The sequence below is a fragment of the Octodon degus genome, unplaced genomic scaffold, assembly GCF_000260255.1.
Source record: "Octodon degus isolate 3935 unplaced genomic scaffold, OctDeg1.0 scaffold00182, whole genome shotgun sequence".
Classification (NCBI taxonomy): domain Eukaryota; kingdom Metazoa; phylum Chordata; class Mammalia; order Rodentia; family Octodontidae; genus Octodon; species Octodon degus.
Window position 1 is genome coordinate 2,134,394 of NW_004524758.1, and position 27,243 is coordinate 2,161,636.

Below are 27,243 nucleotides of genomic sequence, written 5' to 3' on the forward strand. Positions count from 1 at the left end.
GAAATGCACATCGTGAAGGAGGAGCCTTCTGTCCCGCAGGCCTCTGGCAGTGGAACCAGCCTGCCACTGAGGCTCTGGAGAAGCACCCGGATTGCTCCGGAACAGAGGCACCCTGTGCTGAACAGCGTGGTGCCCTGTACTGTGCTCTTCATAGGGAAGAAAGAGTGAGGTGGTGGAAGACACTTTGTGCTGGTGGCCCTGAATAACAGCTCCGGCCATGAGGGGCACCCCTAGTTGTCAGGGACCTGGCCCTGAGCAGGTGGATATGGCCCAAAGCACGAGAGGTTGATAGGGAAGGTAGCCCGAGCTGCGGGGTCTGGAGGGGCTCACAGGATAGGAAGGTGCTGAGGGGAGCTGTTTACACACGGACTTGGCCGACCCCTGCAGGGTCAGCAAGGCCCCGACCTCGAAGTATCATCATGCAGAAAATAAAGTCTAAGCCAATATACCTGTTTATGGCAACACCCCTCTTGGACTTCCTTGTGGTTTATATAGAATTTAAAGAAAGTGCTTCTTCATACAGGCTCCAAATATGGCCATTCATATTTCTCCTCCCACCTCTTTACCTAAGCACTCTTCAGCCCAAGTTGCTGTCCCTTTCGGCTGGACCCAGCCTGCCTTTGCAGCCTCTCAGCCTGCCTCCTCCTCGCCTCTCCATTCCCTGTACAAATCTTGCTGCCACCCTGCACTGGCCCATCCCCCCTCCTCTCTTCCTCTAATCTGTACTGCACCCCGGGACAATCTACTCTTTTTCTTTATCTTTTATGTTTTTGACTGTGCAATTTTCCCTTCTATCTACTGTACAAATACGTACATTCTAAAGACTTCCTTCAAGGCTACCCTGTTGTACTTTTGTCCCAGCAATTTGAGGACGTGCGAATTCCAGAATCATCAATGAGAACAGGCTGTGCTCCTCCCTCACCATAATTAGCATGTCATCTGCAATCATGGTGCTGATGTCCAAAAAGATTCAAGAATCTTTAGTCATTGATCATTGTATCCTCATACTACTCAGCTGCTTGCAAGTACGGAAACGTTACTCTATTTTAACTTCATATCATCTCGAAAATTTCCAGCCAACATTAAAATGTCTTCTGCACCACTTTAGTTTTCTTAATTACCTTCAATTTTCCAAATACTCTTCTTTGTACAAGGTCATTTCCTCTGCAAAGCATCAGCCCTTATTCTCACTAAAATCCTCTTTCTACAGATTTATAAACATCAGTTCCAGCTGGAGTCTTCTGCTCTTATAAGTGCATCAGCTCTCACCTACGTGGGACACCCCTTGAGGGCAAGACTGCTATTTTCGCCTGCCCCCGGCCGGGCCCATACCTAAGCTCTCCAGCCCTTCTTCATGTGGTACAGGCCACCAAATGCTGTCTCAGGCCTCACACACGGGAGCTCCTCTACCCACCACCTGCAGTGCCTCTGTGGGGAGGTCAGCAGTGACTGTGCACAAGGCCAAGGAGCTTTCCCGGAGCACAGCAGTGCTCTGCGAGTTGTCGCAGTCACCTGCTTCCTTGTCGTCTCCACCATAAGGGGCAGGAGCAAGGACTACTCCCGCGCTTAGCTACATCGCCAGGGCCCGCCCGACAGACTGTGTTGGAACCAGAGGTGCTGGGCACATGTGAAACCACCTTCTCAACAGCAGTGAGCACAACTGCAACAGCTCCTTGATCCGCTCTTCTGTGAAGATTGCTGGAGTGTGTAGATCGGATTCTTTCTTTCCCTTAGAGGGTACTTCACATTCTACCTACTGGTTAGCAAACCCAAGCTATTCATTGGGGACGTTAGAGCTATTAGAGAACTCACATCATCTACGTAATAATTCTTGAAACAGATATATGGATTTTTTTGGCCATTATCTATCTTGTGTCTCTTGTTCATAAGTCTTTGAAGCAATTTAATAACCATTTCCCTCTCATCTGCAACCAAAATCCTCTCCTAATTGCAACAGACATGTAACGGATCTGCTTATTCTTCTTCTCTAGATGTATATTCCACTCTATTTATAGTCTTTCAGTGTTGGCAGGTGTGATGTGTCATCATTTGAGTATATCATAAAAAGGTTTTAAACAGTTATATATACAGATATAAATTTAAAATCTTGTCTTTAGAATGCTGTACATAAGAGATACTTTCATCAAAAGAATAAATCTGAAAAGCTACATAATCCAAAACTCAGGCAGCTTGATTAGTGACTACATTTTTATTTTTCCCTCCTAGACTAAATTAACCCATTTGAATCTTAACCCCATTGGGGAGGAGTCATTTATTTAAGGCATCTCACGCTGCCCTTATTTGATCCCTACGTAAAGGCTGAGCATGGCGGCGCACACCTGTAATACCAGCACTTGGGAGGCTGAGACAGGAGGATTATTGTGAGTTCGAGACCAGCCTGGGCTACAAAGTGAACTCAAGCCTGAACCGCATGGCAAGACCCAACCTCAAAAACAAATAAACCAACCAAATGGTAAATCCTATTCATATAGATAAACTGATTTTTATTTTTTAAGTAGCTCTGTCACATATTTCTGTATACCTTATCTGCATTTATAGGACACGTATATTTGTAAAATACAAACCCAGTCACAGGAATCATATTTTCCTCCCATCCCACACTCTTTCTGTGGGCTCCAAATGTCTTCTCTTTCTGTCAGCTCCTCAGTGCATTTGACTTTTCCCTTCTTTGCTCCAAGTTGACCTCCCTTTCGTGTTCAGCCTCTGAGCCCCGGACGACCCCGAACAGCCTGTGTGTCCTGTAGGCCTTCCCAGCAGCGCTGCCCTCCCTCGCCAGTTGGGCTGACTCCTAATTGTCCTTCCAGAAAGTGTTCCGCTTCAGTCCTTCTGTAAGATGTCTCCGGCCATCGCTGAGGCACAATGACAGTCTCCTCCTCTAAGTCCCGTCGAGCTCTGTCCTCCACCTATCACAACACCTGATGTGCGTTACTGTCAGTAGCTCTTTGCTTTATTCACCTCAAGTGCACTTGTACTGCGCATGGCCCAGAGCTTTACTCTCGGCACGAGGTCAGTGAGGGTTTCCTGGGCACTTCAGTGGAGGTAGACATTTTATCATGCAGCATGACAGCACAGATGTGGCCGATCTGCATGGAAAGTGCCTAAGGCTCCAAAGGCTCCACGAGGCCATTCAGAGCGGCCAGGGATTGGGAGGGTCCATGACCCAGCACAGCAAGGGAGTGTGAAAGATACCTGCCGGCAGCAGGCCACCATCACGGCACTGCTGTGGACTCCCTTGCCAGTGCTCCTTTGCTGGTGCTGCCCACGTTGTGTGAGCTGCCCTGCAGAGGTCAGCGGGACTGTCCTGTGGGCACAGAGAGAAGAGACCTAAGACACATGCGAAAGCCAGCCAACAAAAGCAGGTGGTGCAGGGGAAATCCAGGCAAGAGGGGCAAGAGCTTTGGTTAGAGTGCCCACTTGGAATGCAAAGAACTATATTCTGATAATTAAAATTAATAGACTTGAAATAAAAAGAAATTGAGGTTTGTTGAAATCAAGCAGTAATGCCCAATTATTTGTCCAATCTTATATAAATATATCTGTTAATCTGAGCAGCAGATTTGACAATAAAAATAGATAATATAATGACAATTGTTAGCTATTCTTGTTTTGAAAATCTGTAACATATGTATTGTTGTATGTTACCCTGTCTGTCTTTGTTTCTGCTATTTGTTTTTGCTTTTGTTTTTTACACTTCCAAATAATATAAAAAACTCAAAAAATTAAAATAAAAATGATGGACCTGAACATTATGTTTTCAGAAGAAGAGGGAGGAAAATGTCAAAATTGACTCTCCAATTCAGTCTTTAGTGACTGAGTAGTAGATATTGTTACCAAATAAAATACAGCATATCTAGTTAAATTTAAATGCATATGTTGAATGAAATATACGTGTATTTAGAAAGGACTACTGTTCATGTGAAATTCAAACTTAAGCATGTGTCCTGACTTCGTTGTTGCATTTGTTGCTAAACTTGCCAAGCCTAATGACACCCTGTTTAATGATAGAGGACAGAAAAGGAGGAATAAAATGGGCTGGGAGAGCTGAGAGAGTCCTTCACCCTGGCCATGTGAGCCAAGATCGCCTGGAGGACACTCAGGCGAGTGTCCGGCAGAAGGCTGCTTGGGAGGCCAACAGAGGCAAAGGGGTGGCGCAGCATGACTAGGTCATGGAAGGCGGGGTCTGTGTGGAGCAGTTTGCACGCTGCTGGGCTGGGCGCACTCTTCTGGAGAGGGCGGGTCATCATGGGAAGAGTGCGAGAAGGGGGCAGAGGCCCACTAACTGCAAATGCCTGGAGAACGAGAACAGAAAACTCTAGAAAGAAAGGACGGTAAGCAGCCATGGACTCTACTGAGACACAGAGAGTGTTGGAAGACAGACCGAGGCCAGCATCTTGTGTGCCAACAATCTCGGTCTGCTCAGTTTCCCCAAGGATGGGCGAGAAGCCAGCGGTTCCTGCTCTGTCCGCCTCCTCGGTCCTCATGAACACTTGAACCTGAATGCTTTTAACTGCAACTGCTTTTATGTAAATTGTACGGTCATTGCTTCCATGAGAGGATGATTTTTATGAATCAATATATTAAACCCTGCAGATAAGTGATGAATAACAGAGTGTAAAATGCAAATTAAATATTTCTTGAGTACTACTATGATCTAGCCGAAATTGTAGGTGCTGCAGTTAAGCTAAGAAATGCATAAGCAACTCCTAGCTTTAAAGGTTTAAACTCCAGAGTTAAGAGTCCAAATGCTAAGCTGCAAAGAATAATCCAACCGGTGGACCTCAAGTAAACACTAATAACGATCACTAGTGGTCAACACATTAATTATTTAATGTATGTTTTAAGTGCAGAGTTTTATGTCAAAGAAAGTGGAAACTATTTTTGAATCTTAGTTTTGAGCAAAAGAATAACCCTAGAAAAATAACCTATCCTTGTAGTTGTTGTCTTCATGTGTTCCAAGAGCTCAGGTGTCCAGATTGTCCTGTGCCTGCTCAGGGGACAGCAAGCAGGGCTGAGCCACCACCTACACACTTCAGGGTACACCAGATGATATATGACACCCAACCTTTCCAGATTTTCTCATTAAAACAGTGTATACAATAAAATGAAAATAACAATGTTATACCTACTGTGTAACCACCTGTCAGAAAATTTATGAACAATTAGAAAATGAAAGTACTTTCCAGGGAACAATTTGTGGAAGCAAGAAAATGCTCATTTTTTCCAGAACTATAATAGGACAACAACTTTTCACTCCCCCCCAACAAGCTTTTGCAATAATTAACAACTCTGTTTTGTTGTTGTTCTTAACATTTTAGTTCTCCAAAATGCAGTAGATAGGTACAAGTACCGGCAATGAACAAGCTATTTAAGATTTTCAAGAGAAGCAAAGCTCGGCGCTGGGGCAGCTTCACAGTTCACAGGTAGTCGCCCTCTCCATAAACCTGGGCTTATGCACGCTGCTATGAGGGCTCCACCAAGAGACAGATGCTGACCTTTTTGTCAGTGGAGCAAGCAGTAAGCCCCAGGCATCCATGCAGAACGTCTGTGCTTTTCTTGTTTTATTTCATTAGCAACTGATTTGAGGCTCCAATCACCTCCATTAGCCAAAACTCACAGTGAAAATTTCTAAATTTATATAGCACTTTATGTTGGACAGAAAGACCTTTGGCATTATCTCACTAAAGGCTCTCCTAAGTATTATTTCCAGTTTAGAGTCGATGAAGTTGAGACAGATGAAATGAGTTGGCTGAGATGTATCAGAAGAAAGCCTAGGCAGAGAGGCAGTTTTCCAACACTGCACCAGGACTCCTTTCACTGCCCAGCCCACCATCAGTTAGGTCGGAACTCTGCACCACACCATGATCCACAGAGGGACCCTGGGGCACGAGGGCCTCCAGAACAAAGCGTGTGGTCAGCAGCAGGAACTGTCTTGCTGCCCCGGGTGCCCCATTCTAGGGCCAGGGGACGTGGGAAGCACTTTCCCCATCTTCAGGCCCCTGGAGTCTCTTCTGCTGGGATGTGCCCGGCTCTTCACTGCCAGGACAAGCAGGGAGCAACTGACATGAACGACCCTGGCCTCCTGCTACTGGGAAAACAACCATTTGTGAGCAAAGCCATGTTTACCCTTGTAACAACTGGTTAGCTCTTCTCTCTCTGCTGTTTCACACCTTCCTTTTACTCTTTTTCTTTTCTTTGCTTCCTTCCTTCCTTCCTTCCTTTTTTTTTTTTTTTTTTCGTATTTTAGGGAAGGGTCTATAGGGTGTTCACTGTCTCATTATTAGATCCGACTCATAGTGATCTGCCTGTTTACAGCCTCCCAAGAGCTGGGATTGCAGGCATGCACCACCATATCCAGTCTCAATTGTTGTCTCAGTGCACCCTGGGGGCAGGGCTGGCATGGCAGACCTGGGGAGCAAACCTCTGGCCCTGTGCCTGCTTGCAGCTTTAATCTGCTGAGCTATTTGGCCAGCTTCTATCTTTATTTTTCATGCCCAGTTCTTTTTTGCACTTTGCTTCCTCTGTGGACTGTCAATAGATTCCTGCACTTGCTTCTCTTTTCATTTTGGGCTCTCTTGAAAGAGCACCTCTTTCTTAGCTTGGCTTTATTATCTGACTCCTCTTTTTAGGATGCTTTCTCCCTTGACTCACTGTTATTTTCCCTGAGGTTTTTCTCTTGTCACTTGATGGACTTACACTTCACTCTTAACAGCTGGACCAAAACTTTGCCATCCTTCTGTCTTTTCAGTACCTTGGTTTTTTCCCCCTCATTCTTCTTGGAGCAGAAAGTGAATTTTTTAGCAATATATTGGCTCCATTGGCAGCTTGTACTTAGCTTAAACAGTTGTTCTCTGTCTGATATCATTTTAATGGTAAAGGTTAAGGTTTGAAGGTGGAAATGTGGAGTATCTCTTTTCTGGTAATAGGAAATGGGTCTTTTCCTTTTAGAGTCTACAAGATACCTTGAAGGGAAACCTTAATCCATGACACCTAAATTGAAGGGTTCAATGTATAAATAGTAAAGCTGTGGGTTTTGATGTTCTGTTGCTGTTACTAATGCGTTTCCATGGCAAACTTGAGATTGAGTTCATTAAATCTCAAAAAGGGAGGGGTGTGTGTGTGTGTATATGTGTGTAATTACTTGCCTCTGGAAAGGGACACCAATTTTAAATGCACAAGATGAATGGTCATAGGGCTATTAACTGGTGCAAACACTGCACAGGTCAAGACAGAAACATTCCATCATTCCAGAAGGTTCCATTATATTCTTTCTCACTTGACATCTCTCAAAAAGATTACTGCTGATATGATCCTCTTGAACTTCACATAAATTAATTCATTTAACAAGTCCACTTCATGACTCTTTCAATATAATATCTGTGATATTCCTCTTTATTGTTTTATTTCCATGTAGATGTTAATTGTACAAATAATCTCTAATTTATTTGTTAATTTTGTTATGATAAACATTGGGCCCATTTCTTGTTTGGGACTGTTTCAAATAGGATCATTCTTATTCATGTCTTTAGATAGATAGATAGATAGATAGATAGATAGATAGATAGATAGATAGATTTGTATTGGTAAAATACTTAGAAGTTGAATATGGAGCTAACAAAGTGAAGGTGAAATTAGAGATATCAAACAGGTGTACATTGTTTAGGGCTTTTAGAAATTATGAAGCACTTTTCTAGCAGAGTTAGCCAACTCCCAGCAGCAGTGTTTGAATGTTTCCACTGATGCACATTCTCACCAATACAGTGTAGTCAGTTGTTTTAAATTTTAGCCCTCTGGTAGGTAAGAGAGGAGGTTAGAATTTTAAAGCTTTCTACATTAAATATTCCAACTTTCCCAAAGTGCTGTGCATCACACATGTTTTAATGAGGATGTGCGTGTTCTTTTGGCTTCTTTGACTCCTAAACCCTGGGCTGTCCGCGCAGCCTACTCTGCTGTGGAGGCCAGCCAATTCATGAGGAGCCTGTGCTCCCATGACTAAGCTGCCTGGCTGTGCCCAGCAACTCCTGCCCCTCTGCTGGATCCAAAGCATGAAACCAGCACTTCAGGACATGGGATCTGCCTCCTTGTGTGGCAGTAGGGGCCACCTTTAGCAATCCTGGAATCTGCAAGTTCAATCCTCGCAGGTATGATTGGGCAGGGGGAAGACAGCTGTGCTGAGCAGGCCCTAGGCAAGCACGCTTCCTCTCTTCTTCCCGACAGTGGCTGGTCACAGGCACACCCCCTAGAGGCTGGCTGGAGGCTTTCCCCGTGGCTGAGCAGAACCAGCCCATTTCTCCCCCATGTTTGGCACCACTTTGTCTCTGTTTTCCCATCCTTCCCCTCTCCACTCTCTTCCTTCTATGTTCTCTGTGTCCTGGGATTTAGCATCAACATTTAATTGCTCCCTCAGGATCTTTGCTCTAAGGACCAAGAACTAAAATGCATGGTTAAAACATTTCTTAAAATTTTAAATAAGCTTGATTAATATTACCAACCAGTTCAATTTCTCAAAAAGCACAGTGTATTAATTGGCTACAAGGACCAAGACCAAGTGACAAAACAAACTTACTTGAGATTTTGAGCAAGCCCATTGTGCTCGGGGCTGGCTTGGTGGCTCGGCTCTAACTCAGTCCTGCATCCTGGGATGCGTGGCCACTGCCCAGATAGGAAGCTTAAAGGCAGTTCCTAGCCTGTGAACTCCTCTGCTTGGGGGTCTCCACTCAGCTATACTGTTTTCTCTTCCTTTTCCACTCAAAGAAACCACGCTGTGAAATTAAGACATTTTTTCAGTAGTACACTGACTATCAAATCATTATCAGTAACACTCCTTTTAAAGTGACACGCTAAAAAAAGTGGCATGCCAAAGGGATTTCATGTCCGACGCATACATAATAAAAGAGTAACTTAATTATGCTTTTTCCCTCAAAGGCAAGTGTCCTCCTTTTGGACTGAGACCTTTTTTTTTTTTTTTTTTTCAGCATTTTCATGTTCTTTCTTCCTCCTTCTCTGTGGACCTGATTTCAGCTCTTCCCGGAGCCGTCAGCACTCATCTGCTCATTCATAATTTATTCATCGAGTGCTTATTAAACTCTACACACTATGTTTGGTACTAGGAATAGCACCACGAACCTAAACATCACAGTCTCTGGCCTTATGGAACTTGAGTTCTAATGGAGAGGGAGATATTTGTTACAAAACTAGAACAGGGATGGTAATAGCATAATTCCTCCGGGGAGACATGGGAGTGCTACAGGATCGTACAGTGGAAGGCTTTGTCTGCCTGGACAACTGAAAGGAGTCAGTGCTAAGGCAGGGACAGGCGAGATGAGATCTGAAGGATTCTAAGACTCAACAGCCAAATGGGGCAGGCTAAGTATTTAAGGAGGAAATGGCCAACATACGGATTCTTGGGCAGGAAGGGGCTGGAGAAAGCAATGAGAAAATAACCTGTTGAGTGGGAGATGGCAGGACCTGTTCTGGGCGGTGCCTTCGCTTTAGGCTAGAGAGGCTGCATGGGTCAAGGTCCAAGGAGTGAAGGCCACAGAGGGTCTGTCGTGATTTTCCTAGTCTCCATATATTCCTACATACCCTGTGCATGTGTGCACACAGGAACCTATATGTACAAGTGTGTGTGGTCATTACATAATAAGCCATTACTCCTGGAGGCCACTCTGCAGGCAGAGGCGTTTGGAGACGGTCAGGAGGAGGTCTGACAGGCTCTCGGGGCACCGGGGAGGGTGAGAAGCCCATGCTCAGGGCGTGCTGAGCTCGGGAGCCTGGCACAGTTCTGGAGACGGAAAGTACAGATGCCTGCCCAAGCTTCTCAGTGCGCTTCAGGCCACAAGCGAGTGTGCTTGGAAATGGACGAAACGTAAACTTACATTGCATGTATTTCAATAAAATGTAACAAATTAGAGACAGATCTGCACAAGGACTTTAGTAGAATTTTGCAGTTGCTCCATGAATGATCATGGTATCCTATACCAGACTGCTGGATCCTGCACTGGAGACAAGTGGAGAGATTGGAGAAACACAGTTGAGGAATGAGAGGCATCTGATTAGCTTGAAAGGGACAGGCTGGTCACCATGCAATTTACCCTTCTGAGGTTCTAGTTGGCTGTGTCTTCCAGATAGTCATTGACTTACAGCCAAAGAAATGTCAGTGGGTTCTAAACATCCTTTTGGTTAGAAGCCTGGTCCATTAAACAAACAAGCAAACAAACAAATGTACTCCCTTTCCAAAAACAACAGCATCCCACTCTCCAACCTTCTTGTCTGTGACAAAGTTGATGTTTCATGTCTGAAGACCTACTTGCCTGTGCCAATCTGTACCCGAGGAAGACAGTGTGGAACCTGCCCCTGCATCTCTCCCACCTCTCGGGCAACTGGAGCAGATGAGGTGTCAAGAAAAACATGGTGAATGTTTACATTTGTAGATATTATCCTAGTAATAGAAACATCACTAGTAATCTGCCTCAAAGCACTCCCTTTTCCTTGCAGTGTATCTTCCTCACCCTTCTTGGCACTTTCTCACGCAGCTCTCACCACAACTTGAGCATCATAGCCAGGATTAACAACCCTTAAGCACCAGTATGAAGTCTACCAACATTATACAGCATCAGAACCATAACATTTCTGCCCTGGCCCCCTGAAGACGCATGCGCATCCTTTTATGCTCCCGGCCAGTCTCTAAGAGTTGCCCAAGTCCTAACACCGGCCAACCTGTGCTTCTTGGAGCAACCCAAGCAGACTGACAGAGCATCACTGACTGGAGGGACAAAGGAAGAGAGGTGTCCAGGACAACGGTCAGGCTTCCGGCTGACGGTTCCAGTGGACAGGGGGCTGATCTCTACAGGAGGGAATCCTGGGTGCTGGCCAGGTTTGAGCCTATGTCTGTATGTGCTGACTTGCACATGCCCCCAAGACACTCCAGGAAAGAGGTCAAGTCAGGCAGGCTCCTTGGAAACTAAACAGACACGGACAAGCCATGCCACGACGTATTTTACTTGTTAATAAGCCTAAAGTTTTCTTGGGCCCGGGCTGCAGTTCAGTGGCTTAAGTGCCAACCTGGCAAGCACAAGGTCCCAAGTTCGATCGCTAGTACCACACACACACACACACACACACACACTCAAAAATAATAATAAAGTTTCCTCTATTTTACCAATGCATTTCTTCCTCATAAATGAAAATTTATTTGGAATTTTCTCTGCTCCTCCCAGTTTCTAATACATAATGAGATAATCAACTTACCCTAAGCAAGCAAATCAATAAGTAGACAGTTTAACCAGTTTCTTTTTTTTTTAAACTGATTTCTTAAGAAGTGGTATCTGGGTATCTCGGGGACATGAACCTGCTCCAGGTATCATAGGGTGTTCAGGACAATGCTACACAAGTAGTTGTGTCATTGCTTCTAGACGTATTTTTTTTTTTTTTTTTTTAGTTTTAGTGACGAAAAATAAATTTCTATGCTGTGAATCCTCCTTCCTCTTTCTTTTGTCAGTGCCTCTGATTACCACTAAAAATAAGATCCAACATTGTGATTAGCGCAGGTTCAATTCATTACACAAATTTTATGGACTGATCTCACTCACTCTGTAAATTTTAGGTGCTCAAGTAGATAAAACCAATCTCCTCCAAGTGCTAAGGATGAAGTGTGAGGAATAAAGAAATAATCTTATACTAGGAGGAAGATGGTGCTTTATACAATTTTATGTTCTATGTATAATAAAGTGCCTAATGTAGGAAGGATAACTTCATTGAACACAGCATCACATTAATAAATATTAGGTGAATGAACACGTGATATAATGAAGAGACTGTACTATAAATCTATCTGTTGTATTATAAGTATAGTTATAAATAATAAATTATATATTATTTTCCATTTGTAGAGGAACAAATAATTCATTATAAAATGTATTCCCCCAGGAATATAAATCTAGAATTTCAGAGTAGAAATAGTTTTCACCTACTCCAACTTTATTATTTTATACAATATAAAACAGGTGCTAGAAAGTCAATGTTTCAACTAGAACTTTTGCATTTAGAAGGATTCTGAAGTCGCGGAACCACCCTGCGTTGTTTGGGAACAGTTGCTCTGAAGACTCCTGTCAGCCAAGAGATGTGTCCAGTCTCCTAAGAAGCACTGTGGCACTGAGGAAACAGGCTTGTTGAAGAGGAAGTTCAGGCGGTCTGCCTGAGGGCAAGCTGTGCAAATGGAGAAGCAGCGTTCACTGGCAAGCAGAAGCCCAGCTGAGTTGAGTTCATACCTGGAGCTCTCCTTGGGACCCCCGGACCCATCCCATACCCCATAACTCACACTCTGCATCCTCTCTGGAAAAGCACTCAGCTGTACACACTTTCCTCCCTGGCTGTGCTCTAGGGGCTTCACATAGTCCCTGAATCCAAGCACACTGTTCACTACCAACAGCAGAGCTTTGCATAATTGTGGTGTTTGCAGGCCAAGTAAATGTAAATATATGCAAATGCACTGCCAAAGCTGGCCTGGCCCGCGGGCTTCCAAAGGGCCCTTCCCTGCTGCAAAAGTTGAACACTGTAGGAGGGAAAAGGATTAAAAACTGGTAGAAAAAGAAGAAACAGCAATAATTTCAGAAAGTAATAAGAGTAGGGAAGGAGTGGTAAGCATAACCTCCGTGTAAATGAAACTGAGACTGGGTCAGAAGCCCAGCTCTGCTAAGGTAGCCCTGCTTTTATCCAAAGTAACTGTGGCCTGGGAGCGCTCACTCACCAAAGACAGAAAATCACTGCAAGGGAAAAGTTTCTGAGGAAAATGTGAGCAGGGCCCTCATCGTGCTCCCTTCTTGAAGACAGAGAAGTCTAGAACACCACTCTTGCTGTACCACAGTAGGCACTTTATAGCCAGTGTTTCTGCTAAACCTCAGGACCTGTTTGCTCTGGCAAAGCTGTCTTCCTAAGTGTTGCACAGATTTTGGACCAAGGATATGATATCTAATCTAATCTAATCTAATCTAATCTAATCTAATCCAACCTAACCTAACCTAATCTAATCTATTTTACTATCCATCTCTAACCCAGAACATTGAAGACATGCTGAAAACTCTCAGCAATTAGCACCTCACCTCCAGCAAGTGGGTAGGGCTGTAGATACTGGTGGTTGGCTTGGCACGGAGGTTATGCTTACCACTCCTTCCCTACTCTTATTACTTTCTGAAATTATTGCTGTTTCTTCTTTTTCTACCAGTTTTTAATCCTTTTCCCTCCCTTGGGGATCAGAAACCCCCAAGTTAGAAAAAGAGCTTCAACAGCTATGTTCAAAACTAAACCAAGCAGGGAGACAAATATCATGTGACCTTCCTCCTAGGTGGAATGTTAAAAAGTTGATTTCAAGGATGTTGGGAGTAGAACATTGGTAACAAAAGACTTGGTAGGGAAGTCAAAGCTGGGCAGAGACTGGCCGAGGGCCACAGCCCTGGCTGGATAGGAGGAATACGCTTAGGTGCCCCACCGTCAGCCAGGGTTCTGTAGTTAAGACTCATGTGTCATATATTTCAAGATAGTGGGAAAAGGGGTGTCTGAGTGCTTTCACCAAATGGAGATGACAAGTGTATTAGGTGCCAATGACAAACACAGGAGGGGCTGTGCAGAGAAAAGGAGCCTTCTCCAACATTGGTGGGAGTGCAGACTGGACAACCGCTATGGAAACCAGCATGGAGATTCCTTCAGGAGCTAGGATTGGAGGTCTCATTCAAGCCAGCTGTTCCCCTCCTGGGTATTTTTCCAGAAGAACTGAAAATGTCATACCACAGTGACATATGTGCACCCATGTTTATAGCAGCACAGTGTGTCACAGCTAAATCTTGTAAACAGCCCAGATGCCCATCAACTGAAGTATGGATAAAGATGTAGTATTTTTACACAATAAGGAATCATTTAGCTATAAAACAGGAAAATTGAGTCTTTTATTGAGAAATGGATGCAAATAAAGACAATACTCTTAAGTGAAATCAATCAGGCCCACATATACAAACATCATATTGTCTCCTTAGCATAATAACCTGAAAGAGAAAAATGGAACCAAAAGGGTACAATAGATACTAAGAAAAAGGAATGAACTCATTCAAAAGGTAAGAGTTACTGAGTTGAGGAGGAAAGTAAAGGGAGTGGGGGAAAGAGATTTATCTAGATATGTAAATAGGATGGTTTAGATAACAGTATATTAGATAAAAGATACACTCATTACATAATGCACGCATAAATAGAAGCATAGTGCCACATTAGTATGTACAATTATTATGTGTCAAGTTAAAACAAATGAAAAGACTTTATTCACAGCTTGTTGAGGAAGGACTGGAAGTTAACACCAGCCATGAGCTACAGAAATACCTGCATGTTGTGTGGTTTGCAGGTTATTTTTGCCTACACATGTATGCCTAAATCAATTTGCTTCAGCTCACTTCAACTAAAAATTTTCATCCTGCTTATCATTAAATATTTATTGATTACTAGTGATGGACCAGACACATTTAATAAGCTTTTCTGAGCGTCTGATTCATGTTAGCCTTCAGCCATACAGTAGTGGTCAGCAGTTTCATCTGCAGCAGTAATGTCCTCCTCCTATCCTTCTGGTGGGTAGGAGTCACACTGTATCTCAGTGGCCATGGCATTGGGTGACAGAGCCATTCCTAGGAGTTTTGAATGCAAAAGGACAAGCACTCAAGGTTGTATATGGTGAGATTTTTGGACTTATGTGCAAACATGAGAAGTATATAATTCTTTATCCTATGTTAAAATATAATCTAATTTTTAAATGTTTTTATCATATTATGCAGGGACTTAAAGTTCAACATATCAATACTTGATGAAAAATACCTGCTCCTTATTATGCCTAAGATGTTTGAAATGCAGTGAGATAGTGAGGTTAAGCTTAATAGCCTAAATTGTTTGATAATAACAATAAGCTTGTCTTCTGGATGGTTAACAACCTAAGTTTGCAGACCAAAATTAGAGAAAAAGGAGGGATACAAGGAAAGCCAACATTTTGGCCCTAACCTTCTAAGGTCAGTTAAGACTCAGAACATATGAGAACTTGTACTGTAACGTCATGTACCTCGGTAGTGTCCCAAATTTTCTGATCAAGAAGATTATGGGGCCAAAGAGGAAAGTGATCGATGACATAGAGTGGGCCTAAGGAGAGTCACATGGGGAGAAGATACTCTCTCAGGCTTTCACAGAGAGCACATTGGCCAAGCAATGGCCGTGACTCATCCACATGGCTGCACTGACAAAGGTTGTACAATCTGAGGTACAAGATCTCAGGATAAATCCTGAGGGGATTTCACTGACCTTCTCAGACCCAAAAGCTACAACTCTTGTTGCACAGGTCCTGCTTTACCTTGGTCTTAACCATCCAGTAGAAAAGTATGAAGATGAAATATAGGAAGTAAAGCCATGCTGTTATGTTGAGCTGTGGGGGACTCAGGTCAATAATTTCTGACATTGCCAGTTAAACAGAAGACCCAATGCTATTATGGGCTACTGGACTCTTTTAGAATATTTTGCTGAGTTTACACACCTATAATATTCAATAACGGAACTTAGAAAATAGGGTATACCGATGAATGTCCATTTTGTATCTGTGTATTCAAAGTGGTTAGGATAGATATATAGTTGCATTCTCTTAATGAATAGAATGATTTGTTCTAATGGTGTTTGTAAATAGGATCTCAAGTCCGCATCTTGTACAGCAATTAACCACTAAGAAGAATACATGCAGTGGGGTATTTGTTGAAACTGTACTTTCGATTTGATTTGAAACTGTCTCATTGCTGTTTATCAATAAAATTTTGAAAAATAAAATAAAATAAAATGTAAAATAAAAAAAGTACAAGCACAAGCACAACCTCCAGGAACTGACAAGGGAAGGCCTTGAATTAGAAAGAAGGAGTGCAATGAGTGTCCCCAAGTGGGGGAGAGGGCAGTGGCTTGCGTTACCTGGCTTTTGGTCAGTAGAAGGAATATTTGAGACAACCAGCTTATAAGGCACAAGGGGCTGCACACGTCTGAGGGGCACCAGGGTGGCCCTGCTGCTTCAGGCTCTGGTGAAGCAGGGCACTGGTGGAAGCAGGCAGCAGAGCAGGAGCACAAGTACTCCCTTCATGGCCAGGAGTCAGAGAGGAAGCACCTGGCCCCCCAGCCCCTTTAAGGATGCACCCTCAGTGACACAAACCTTATGATAGGACCCTCTTTTAGCGTCTCCACCAGTTCACAGAGGTCCGAACTCCAGCACTATCACCTTCACGCTGCGCCTCCTCTGACCAGCACAACACCCCACACCACAGGTGAAGACTCAGAAGAAAACACAGACTGTCTCACAGAGTGATGGTGTCTTCTGCGCCTTCCAATACAAAGACAAACTAAGCTACTTATGAAGGGGTTGACATCTTGCAGACTCCCAAGGGCACTGTCTTCACCAGCTCAGAGTTGGCAGGCATGAGCCAGGTGCCAGCAGGTGCAGAAGCACCCAAGCCCCCATGATCAAAACACACCCAAAGTGATGCTCAAACCACAGCACCAAAGCCTGAGCAGGTGGGTTCCTTGCAAACGTACTAGCCAAAGCCCAGGCCCAGGAGGCTGAGGTTGAAATGAGGGTAAAACAAAGCGCAGAAGACCACAGATCGGAAGCTGCTCTTGGCTCCTTCGGGGGACTCTCCGTCCAGGCTTTTCTCCCCACCTGCAGTTTTCATCCCCTCTGCTGGAGGGCACAAGGGTGCAAGCATCTTGTTTTAGGGCTGTTGGGTCTGAGGTGCTTCCTCCTGCTTCCAATACTTTTCCAAAGTGAGTTTCCTTTTAAAGAGGGGTGTGGGGTGGGCATCCACTGATTGCCCCTGGTCTATCTCAGAGCTATCCTTGGGCATCTTTTTAATGGCCTGCCTGTAATTGCATTTCCTTGTATGTGCTGTGACAGTCAGCATGCAGTTTAATAAAACATTTTCAAGCTGTTGGACCCATTTTCCCCTCCCTCCCTACATCTTAAGCAGTGGAAGATTTTAAGCCTTATTTTTAAGGTGATTGATTTGGTGTGTTTTCCACTTTCTTTCCTGCTGTGGGGACATTTTGCCTCTAGGTGTGATAATTTTTTTTAAAGGAACTTTGATTTTCTTGTCCCCTTACCCTCCACCCTGCTGCTGCAGAAGCAAGGACTGGGGAGCTTTATTCGTCAAGTAGCTATTTTGCCTTCTCTGATGCTGTTCCTAGTTGTTGGTGCTTTGGATTAGCCGAGGCCGGGCTCAGGCTTGTCACTTGGTGCTCTCACTGGAGGGGTGCTTAAGTGGACTTGGAGCACGTGTGCGCAGTAACCAGAGCTTGTTTTTTTTTTTTTTTTTCCTTTCAAGCTAAAAAATGGATTATTTTGTTCTATTTGAATGTGATATTGGATAAGAAGTCATTTGAAACAAGGAAATCCCATATGCTATGTAATTATAGGCCTCTGCAGGTGAATTCAGAGGAAGGTCTCCAAGGTTTTATTTCTTATCTTATGTCTTCTTGATGCTAGAGCGAGAGATGCTTCTGAGAACAACGTCTTCGGTGAAAGCGTTGATGAGACAAAGTGAGCATTCGTCCTCTACTGCTCCCCTCGAGGGGCAGTGCGGGGTCCCGCGCCAGGCCAGGAGCTCCAGCAGCGGCTGAACTCCTGTCCCTGTGTTTTGTTCACTACTTTCCACTTTTCCCTACTTCCTTAGTCCCATGCTGTATTTGTGGTTCCAGGGACTTGGGCAGAAATCATCAGATCTTCCGTCGCTCTCCTTCTCCACCTCTTTTGCTAAAGTTCATAGGCCCACGTGTCCTCTTGCCACCTCCTGAGCTCCGTGTCTCTGTGTCCCCAAGGCCTCATGAAGAGAAACATTCCACATCAAACTCCCAATAAACCAGCTCAGGCTCACCTGGGATGGACAGCTATGCGCTAGGAGTGCTGTCCCTGGCTAATGGCAGGCACATCATGCGCAAAGTCCGTATCCTGGATCAAAGGATGGACAGTTGGCTTCACATCTGAAGAAGCGTGACCTTGTCCTCCAGCAATGCGGATATGGCGCACACTCCACCCTGTGACCAGGTCAGCCCATGGTTGCGAAGAAGGCTTCTAGTCCTATTTAAGATTTCTTCTTTCACACAGAGGATCTCTTCCACCAAATTATAAATTTATTTAAAATATGTGCTTTCCTCTGAAAATTCTAATAACTACAGAGCCAAGTCAACTCTGTAATTACGCATTACTCTGCTGTAGGACAGAGCTCATTCTTTTCTGGTCCCGCCTTCAGTCTAGCTGTAAGCGCAGTGTTTCCACAGCTGTGTTAACCGCCATCCACACGCCAAGTGTGGGGAACTCCTCTTTGCTCTCAACTAAGGAAAATCCCAAGATAACACTCCAGCTCTGGGCACATGTGGCTCCCTTACCCTGGGACTGTTGATCATTTAGGGGGTGTTATGTTGTTTTTGAAGGGAAAAGCCCCAACAGAACAAAAATTAATCAGGAATTAGGAGGATTAAATGGAGAAAGAAGGAGAAGAAAGCAGAATTGGAAGAGGCTCAAATCTCTATTTGAGCAATATCTTCTTTTCAAACTTTATGATAAGAAAGGATTAGGTTTGAATTCCAGCTATATTAAATTAAATCCAAGACCCCTTTTATTAGTACCACACAAGCCTGAGAACATCAATCCCTTCATGACAAAATAGCCCTTGGGAGAGAAATCCTCCTGGCAGTGGGCCATCCACCTCTTATAACCTGTTAACCATGGTAATGAGCCAATCCAAGACACATATTAATAATGACACGAAGAGACACATTTATTGTTGATTGTGGAGATGGTGGCAGATTTACCGCCAGCTTGCCAGGAGGGAGGGCTTGGCCCGGCAATGCTGCAATTAAAAACAAATTGAATACAGGGACAAAGAATCAATAATCTAACAGAGCAACTTTTAGTTTGCAAAATACAAATATAAATTAATTGAGCTGAACACAGTTGCTAACTGGTTATTAATGCCTGCTTGCTGGCCAATCGGAGCACATAATCCATCGCATTAGGTTGATTGTAGCAGGCTAGGCTCACCCTCTACCAGCTCCACCTGCCAGGGCTGCCACGATGCCCCTTGTTGGGGTGACTTCCAACACTCTGAAGGGAAGTGGCAGTGTTGGAAATTCACAGCGAAGCGCTAGATTATGAAATCTTTTTACAGGTTTCACTAAGAGCTTGTTCGTTCAGCAGTCATTTTTTTTGATCCCCGTAGATCTGATCCCCATGCAGGAAACCGAAGGGAATAAATCTAAGACGTATGCTGCTTTGGGGGTGTGGTCTGCAACAATCTCCAGCACCTATTCCAGTCAGTTTTCACTTTGACATGTTTATTTTCTCATAAGAGAAGTTGAAAATTTTTTCTCAATTATGTATAAAATGTTAGTAAAATTATATTAAAATCTTCATCAATTAGCTACCTACACGGTCATACTCAATCAGGCTGTGCTGTCTATACAAGAAACCATAATGCCATTTCTGACTCTTGCCTCCAAACAAATTTATAACATAGAGGGAAGAATTAGACTTACAAATAACCAAACTTTGAAAAAAAAAAGATAAAGAAAAAGGAAAAAAGACAGTCCAGCTAAAATGACTTCTGGAATAAAAAATAAAAAATAAAAAAACCTTGGTTTCAAGAGCCTAAGCAACTATTGGACCGTATTCTGCAATTTCATAGCTACTAGTTAATTAAAATTAAATAAAATAAAAGTTCAGTTCCTGTTTGCATTAGCTATGTGTCCACTTCCCAATCCTTATATTTGACTGACAGCTACCACCTTGTAAGTGAAAATACAGACCCCCTCCACACTGACAGAAATACCTCCTGGGCAGCAGAGCTTTCTGCAGGATTTGGGAATTCGGAATGAAGCATACTGAAAGAAGATAAATCATGTGAGAAATGGCAAGAGGCAAAATGCTGGAGATGAGGAGCTGGACAAGGATAAATGGAGCTCAGGGGCTCGAAGATGCAAAAGGGGACCAATGCGCGCTAAGCCTGAAGGAGGGAGGCGCTGCAGCCATGACTACCTAGTAAGGCACTCGAGAGTTTGCAAATTGAGTATAAAACATCACCAAGAACAATTAGTTGCGTATTCCAGAATAGCTAGGAGTAAGGATTCTGATGTTTCTAAAGCAAAATTAGCAAGCGTCCGAGGAAATAGATGCGCCAGTGGCCCTGATTGTTCATGCACATGGGAACAGCACTCCGGGCCCCATTAAATACATACAAGCGGTACGCTCCAGTTAAAAATAAAAAACATATTTATAATATCACAAGCAGGGGAAGTGACACAATCACTTTACATGGTGATCTCAATGTGGAATGCCTTCTTAGGAACTGCGTCGAGATCGCCATGTACAGTGAGAGGTGACGGTGTCCCCAAGAAATACTCAGGGAATGTTGTTAAAATGAGAAGGGAGAAAGAGGGGCCAAGGGTTGGGTGTTCTTTAGGAGGTGACAGTGACCAGCCCGGAGGGAAAGAGGTTGGGCATGGGGAGGGTGGTAGTCGTGTCAACACAGAGAAAGACAATGACTTTGTGGGACACACTTGTGCTTTAACAGAAACGCAGTAAGAGGACGAGGGCAGCCCGAGCGAGGCTGTTCAGTGGAAGGTGTTCCTGTGAATGGGAACGTTAATGCCAGAGCAGGATTTGGAGGAAGGAAGGTTAAGTTCAGAACAACGGCTTTAGTATACCTAAATGAAAGCTCAGGCCAGAGTCAGAAATAAGAGGTTCTTAAAGTATTTTTGTTAAACAACTAGATATTATTGCTAAATGTGATCCATAAATTCTCTATGCAAAATGCCTTGAAGTACTGTGTTTAATTTAAATGTACTTGCCCATATGAAAATACATTTTGTTACACTGTAAAGAAAAAAAAAAGAAAGAAAGAAGAGGTTAAGATTAGGATTAAAAAACCAGGATCATAGACTGAGAGCTGATATGAACTCAAAGAAAGAAGTTACAACTGCTACTACAATAATGAAATAGATGAAAGAGACCAGCGGCTTCCCTGACTGGAAGTCTTGTCTGAGAGCTGTTAGACAAGGGGTGAGCTGGCGCGCGACTGCTGACCCACCTGGGGGACGGCTGTGAGGTCAGCACAGGCCCCAGCTAAGTGGCTCGGCCCGCCCTCACTGCAGGGAGCCCAGCTCTCCTCCGGCCAGCACTCCCAGCCAGCCGGTGGCTCCAGCCACTTCCTCAGCCTTCCTCGCCTCAGCGTCTTGTCTTCGTCTTGTCTTCGTGCAAACATCAAGAGAGCGAATTCTACCTCCTGGGCCTGAGAGCAAAACAGAATTGGTGACGTCTTTAAAAGGACTGCCAGACGGACTGCTGAGTGAATGGCAGCCCTTCTCGTGGTGGCTAAGAAAGCAGATCCTCGACTGTTTTCCTGATAATCTCTCCTGCGCATCATTTCTCCTGCTCTTCAATTTTAGACCTGTATAGAAGAATTATTAATGAAAAAAAGCGCTAATGGTTTTTTGCTCTTTGGAAGAATCAAAAATAGCAGCAAGTATCATTGTTTTCTTGGTTCAGATACAATGCTGGGATTTTAAAACTTTTTTTTTTTCCCGGAACCAGGGATTGAACTCAGGCCCTTGTGCTTGCCAGGGAAGCGCTTATTCCACTGAGCCATCTCCCCAGCCCCAAAACTTTTTAATGAAGAGGTCAAAGGTCAGGGAATGCAAGTCAGATTCTTCATATGCATGTACATTCACTTCCGGTACTAGTACGTGCCCTTACTATTCTGGATCCCATATCCCTGGTGCTAAGCTATGATTAATTAAACTTGTGGACTGTGGGTTTCGAGGGCGTGGCTGTGTGAGGCCCGTGGTGAGCTTGTCTCTGGGAAGTCACAGACATTTCATATTTCTGCCCGCCCTCTGAGATGGGATTGCCTGTGTTCACAGCAGCAGGAACACATTAGAAAGCATCCTTGCTGTTCACTGGAGTTGTTGGCAGCCTCGCTTCTTAGGAAATACGTTGCGATCACCATGTAAATTGAGCAGAACATAACAGGCATTTCATTTCCTTTTCCGTCTCCACATCAGTGATGATTTGGAGAACAGGCTTTATTATGAATGTTCTGTTTATTTAATTCTGTTGCAAATAAGGCCGATGACGAGTCTCAGTCTGTCACTTCTTTTCCTGGCTCGGGCTCCTGTGTGTACCACCAAAGCAGGTGCCACAGCTGGCAGCGCTCGCCGGGACCACAGCGAGGACACTCCGCTTTGTGTGCATGCCCTCTCACTCACCTTCCATGGCAGGACTCATGTAGGAGGGCTGCCTCCCTTCAGAAGTCCCCAGCCCTGCTCCAGCCCTGACAAGGAATCCATGTGTGGCAAATTCTGTTTTGGTCTCTGTCGCCTTTGGAAATCGCAAGTCCTTGAAGTGTTACAGGTAATAAACTGAGTAAGAGAAATGAGTGAGAGCCTGCTCCTATTCCAGATGAGGCCGAAGCGACATACTGCGTGGAGGGCGGGTGGGTGGCAGAGGGGACAGAAGAAACAGTCACGGAACATGGGGAGCCCGAATGTGGGAGTGCGTGAACATGTACAAAGGGGCGTGCGTGTGTGTGTGTGTGTGTGTGTGTGTGTGACAGTCTTAGCTCCTAAACAGAGCAGAGCAAAGTACCCTACAGAACCATATTTCCCTATTTCTCCTCGTGATAATTGGAGAAGAGACCTGCTAAAGGAGGAGAAATCATGATTTTGTCCCTGTGCATTAGACACATTGTTTCTAACTATACCCTATATTTGGAATGCATCGCAACCTGAAAGATCCACACAGAGGAGCCCAGCTCCGCAGTTTCTGCTCTGCGGGCCAGAATGAGGGCCTCGAAGGGAAGAGGGCACGAGGTCCCAGAGCAGAGCCCACCCGGCGAGCTTCTCACACCCAGACCTGCTCTTTTCCACTCTCCTGTGAAGAGCGTGTGTGATTTTAATTAAAATAAAGGCTGAATAAATTAAATTTATTTCAGGTTGGCTGCTTACTTTTCTTTATGCTCATAATTATACATTTTAATTTAAACGAGTGTGTAATATTTGGAAGAAGAGGGGGAAATCACAGAAAAAGGGCTTCTTAGAGGGTCGACTTTCCAGCACCCGAGAACCGTGCAGAGGCCCTGCTAACGCCCGGCTGGCGCACACCTGGGCAGCCCCTTCCCCGAGCCGGGCCCTGGGGTCTTGCCCGCTCCTTGTGCCGCTCTCGTGCATCGCTCCCTGGCCTCGGTGGATTTGCCTCCAGGGCGCCAGCCTGGCGGGCTCGGAGCGCGCAGTCCCGCGGTGCAGAGCAGGACTGACGCCTTAGAGCTGCGGCACCGCTCAGCCCCGGTGACTCCTTCAAGTCGCTCCGACTCCCTCACCTGAACTTCTTGTCTTCTAAAATGGAGCCTTTCTGCTCCGCATTCAAAGGTTTCTGTGTGGAATAACCAAAATAAGACGCATCAAAGTGTCTCACACTTCGACAGCTTTTCTCCTAGCTTAACCCAAAAGCCAGAGTATGGCGAAGGGAACATAAAGCGCTCAGCGCTGCCATCATCTAATGGGTGTGCTTTCAGTCCTTCTAGGCCTCAGTGTTCCTGTTTGTAAAATGTGAATACAGTGTGTATTCTGTTGGGTAGAGGTAAGCGGCAAGCGAGATTAGATTTATACTTAATTCTGACGCTGGCTCATATTTACCGCGACCTAGGAGGCGGCTGGTTGAGAACAGTGATCTTTACACGCTAAATGGAAATCTGTGTGTGTGTGTGTGTGTGTGTGTGTGTGTGTGTGTGTGTTAATGTATTTGGTACAGAGTCTCACTACACAGCTTGAATTTATAGTAATCCTGTTTTCAGCTTTCCCAGCCCTGGAATTACAGGCGTTGGTCACTACTCCGGGACTCACTGTCTTGCTCAGTGGGGCCACGGTGGAGCTGGCGTGGCATGTGGCGCCACGGATGGAAGCCCAGGCCCTGTACTTGCTAAGCAGGTACTTAGTCTGCTGAGCTAGAATCTGTATAACAATGAGTGGCCCCTGAACGGACTCAATGATGGAAGAAACCCATCGTTTGTGTTCAAAGACATTACATGAGCTTGCTGTGGGGTCTCTTACCAAAAAAGTTTACACAATTTTATTACTGCTTATTTATTTTGCATAAAATCAGGTTCTGCAAAACTCATTTCATGACATGCCTTACAGTAAACAGATATCTAAACCTCTCAACAGCAAGGGGAGGATATCAGCATGCAACAAACAAAAATGGGGGCCAGTAAGATAGCTCAGTGGACTAAGTGCCTGCCTAGGCAAGCACAGGGACCGGGGTCAAGTCCCTGTACCACCTGCCACTCCAGCCCCACGCCCAGTACGCTGAGTCAGTGAGCGAGTCTGGGCGCAGTGCACATGCCTGTAATCCTAGCGCTGGGGAGGCTGGAAAGAGGAGAATCACTACAAGTCCAAGCTGCGAAGTGAGAACCTGTACCAAACACATAGAAAGGGGGAGAGAGAGAGAGAGAGAGAGAGAGAGAGGCCAGCTCTTCCTCTTTCTCTGTCCCTAACAAACATCAACCCAGGCCCACAGAGATCTCTGAGTAGCTTCAGAAGGCTGAAGAGTTAGTGCTGATTAGAATGACGATCAGCTGCTGGGCCCTGGATGGGGCCAGGGTTTTCAGTACTTACATAGGATAAAGCAGTAACATTTGGAATGTGCGTCCCCGAAGGGATGAGCTGCTAGAAAATTAATTATCTTCCCTGCTGCCTCTCTCAGCCTCTCGCCACCATTTATGGTAGCTTTCTTGAGTTTGTCTTTAATTTCTGCTGGTATAAAGTGATATCCACATCAGGAAGAATGGAAATAAGTAAAATAAAATAATCTATATGAAACCTGGGGTTTTTCCAGTAATCTGGAGCAGAGAAGTAACAGGAAGTGGTGGACGCTGTGGTATGTTTGGAAGATACTGATCTTGAAGTCCGGGGTCAAGGTTCAAGGCTGAGTTCTCCCTCTCACCCACGGGACCCTTGCGGGTCTCCATGAGGACCATCCATTGTCTAGTTTCTCTTCTGATGTATTTAGCACAGGGTCCACAGGGTCTACAGAGTCTCACTACACAGCTTGGACGTGTAGTGATCCTTCTGTTTTCAGCCACCCCAGCGCCAGGATTACAGGCACGTACCACCACTCCTGGACTCGGTGGCCAGCTCAGCGCACCCGGGGGTGGGACTGGCATGGCATGTGGTTCCGGGGATCGAACCCTGGCCACTGCACTCTGCCTAAGCAGGTGCTTTAGTCCTCTGAACTATCTGGCTGGCCCTTCTAATTTCTCACAGAGCACTGTACTGCAGCCCACCATGACTCACTGTGAGTGACCCAGGCACTGGACCATCCCTGTAAAGTACAAATGAATGCATGGAACTGGAGTTATCCCTACGCTAGCACATCATGTCGAGACACCCTCCCCTGGGAACCCTTCCCGTGACTGTCCCTGCCAAGTCCCTAGGAAAAGTCACTCCCAGCCGTCTGATGGCCAGGGCTTTGTGGGCTTCAGCTGCAGTCGCTGAGCCACGCTGCTCCTCTGGTCCTCTGACAAGCAAACATCTGCTGAGTGCTGCCAGTGCCTCGATGGTGTGCCGGGTGCTGGGGGCTAAGAAAGCAAGAGCAGTGTTTGCCTTCTCACAGACTACCTGGCCTCAGCAGCCGAGCTCCTCCCAAGCTGGTAGCTCAAACTGATTCCCAAACGCTTCCTGGTGCCCAGTTACACCCGTTGTGCAGCCTCTGCTGAATGTTGTGCTTCCTTTATCTAAACCCAGCAAGCTGAATGCTGTCCTTTCCAGGTGTCGCAGTGTCCTACCTCTGCCCAACTACAAAGGCCACCAGTATTTTCCCAAACTAAAAAGTATGGGTGATACAGCTAATTCTTCCTCTTTCAGAGCATTATGGCTAGCAGTTTCCAGTTCCCTTGGGCCACATGTCCACTTCCAGGACTGTGACAAAATACCTGGTACAAACAACTTAAGGGAGGAAAGAAGCACTAATTTGACTTGATTTCAAAAGTTTCTGTCTGTGGGCAGCTGACTTTAGGCCCTAGCGAGGCAGAAACATCACAGCAGAAGGGCATTCCAAGGAGAAGCTGCTCACCTCGTGCAGCCAGGAAGCAGAAAAGGGGGAGCGCGCCACACAAAAGGATGAAGGACAGGAGGCTGCAGCTCCTGAAGTTACGTCACCAGGACCATGGCCTTGAGCTGGGCCACACCTGCTGAGTGTGTACCACTCCTGCAGGTGGTTTTGAGACCATCAATGGATTAATCCATTACTGAAATGAGTGGATTTGTGTATCAGTGCAAATGCCCCATGATAAATCTGATCATTACATGTGGAAGAGAGAGAGAGAGAGACAGAGAGACAGAGAGAGAGAGAGAGAAGAAATTAGCACCCTCCTGATCTGCTCACTTTCCAAAACCCCACCTCTGAACAGGGGAGACTTCTGGGATATGTTTTACACACAAACCACCACATTCACTGCCTCTTGGGCCACTGCCTGCTTCTGCAGACTCCTAGTCCCCTACAGCCATGTGCCTTGGGTGACAGCAGCACACCATGGCTTGCCCTTGTTCCTCCAGCTGTCTCCTCTTCAGCTCACCCTGGACAGGGTTACGGTCTGCATCTTCCTCACCTGAGTACCCCAGCCCACTGCACCCATTCACCCTTCCTCCGAGGTTTCCGTGAAAGCAGGGTAGAGCGCCTACCCCTCCTGCCTGCATGGTGACTCAACATGACACCCCCAGTAGCTGAGATGTACCTCGTACCTCGGGGGTCAGTGATCATACCTGAATCGAGGCAGCTCCATTTTGCAAAGAGATGGACTTGGAAGTTAGTGTCACAGAGAAATGGCAGAGGTTGCCATAAACAACAGTAAAGAACAGGAGCTGAGGTTAGTGACAGAGCCTCTTAATTCTTCACACTGGGTAACAGCAGAGCCAGGAGCCCCACGGGACTGGTGTCCCTCCTGCTAATGGCACCCGGTTGGCGGAAGTAATGAGATGTTAACATTCCCAAATGGACAGAAGATAAACAAACACTCACTTTTTTCAACAGACAAGTTGCAGCATGGAAATTTTTCAGTTTTTCTCATTGCAAAATCAATATCCATCAGCAGTTTGAAATTAAAGGCAAGATTAGACCTCAGTTTTATACAT

The 27,243-nt window shown here is 45.2% G+C and overlaps 1 protein-coding gene across 3 annotated transcripts in view; it reads right to left on the reverse strand.

Moving 5' to 3' along the window:
- Window positions 1–27,243, reverse strand: part of Opcml (opioid binding protein/cell adhesion molecule like) — a 571,313-nt gene that overhangs the window by 235,666 nt on the left and 308,404 nt on the right. The gene's annotated exons all lie outside the window — the stretch shown is intronic.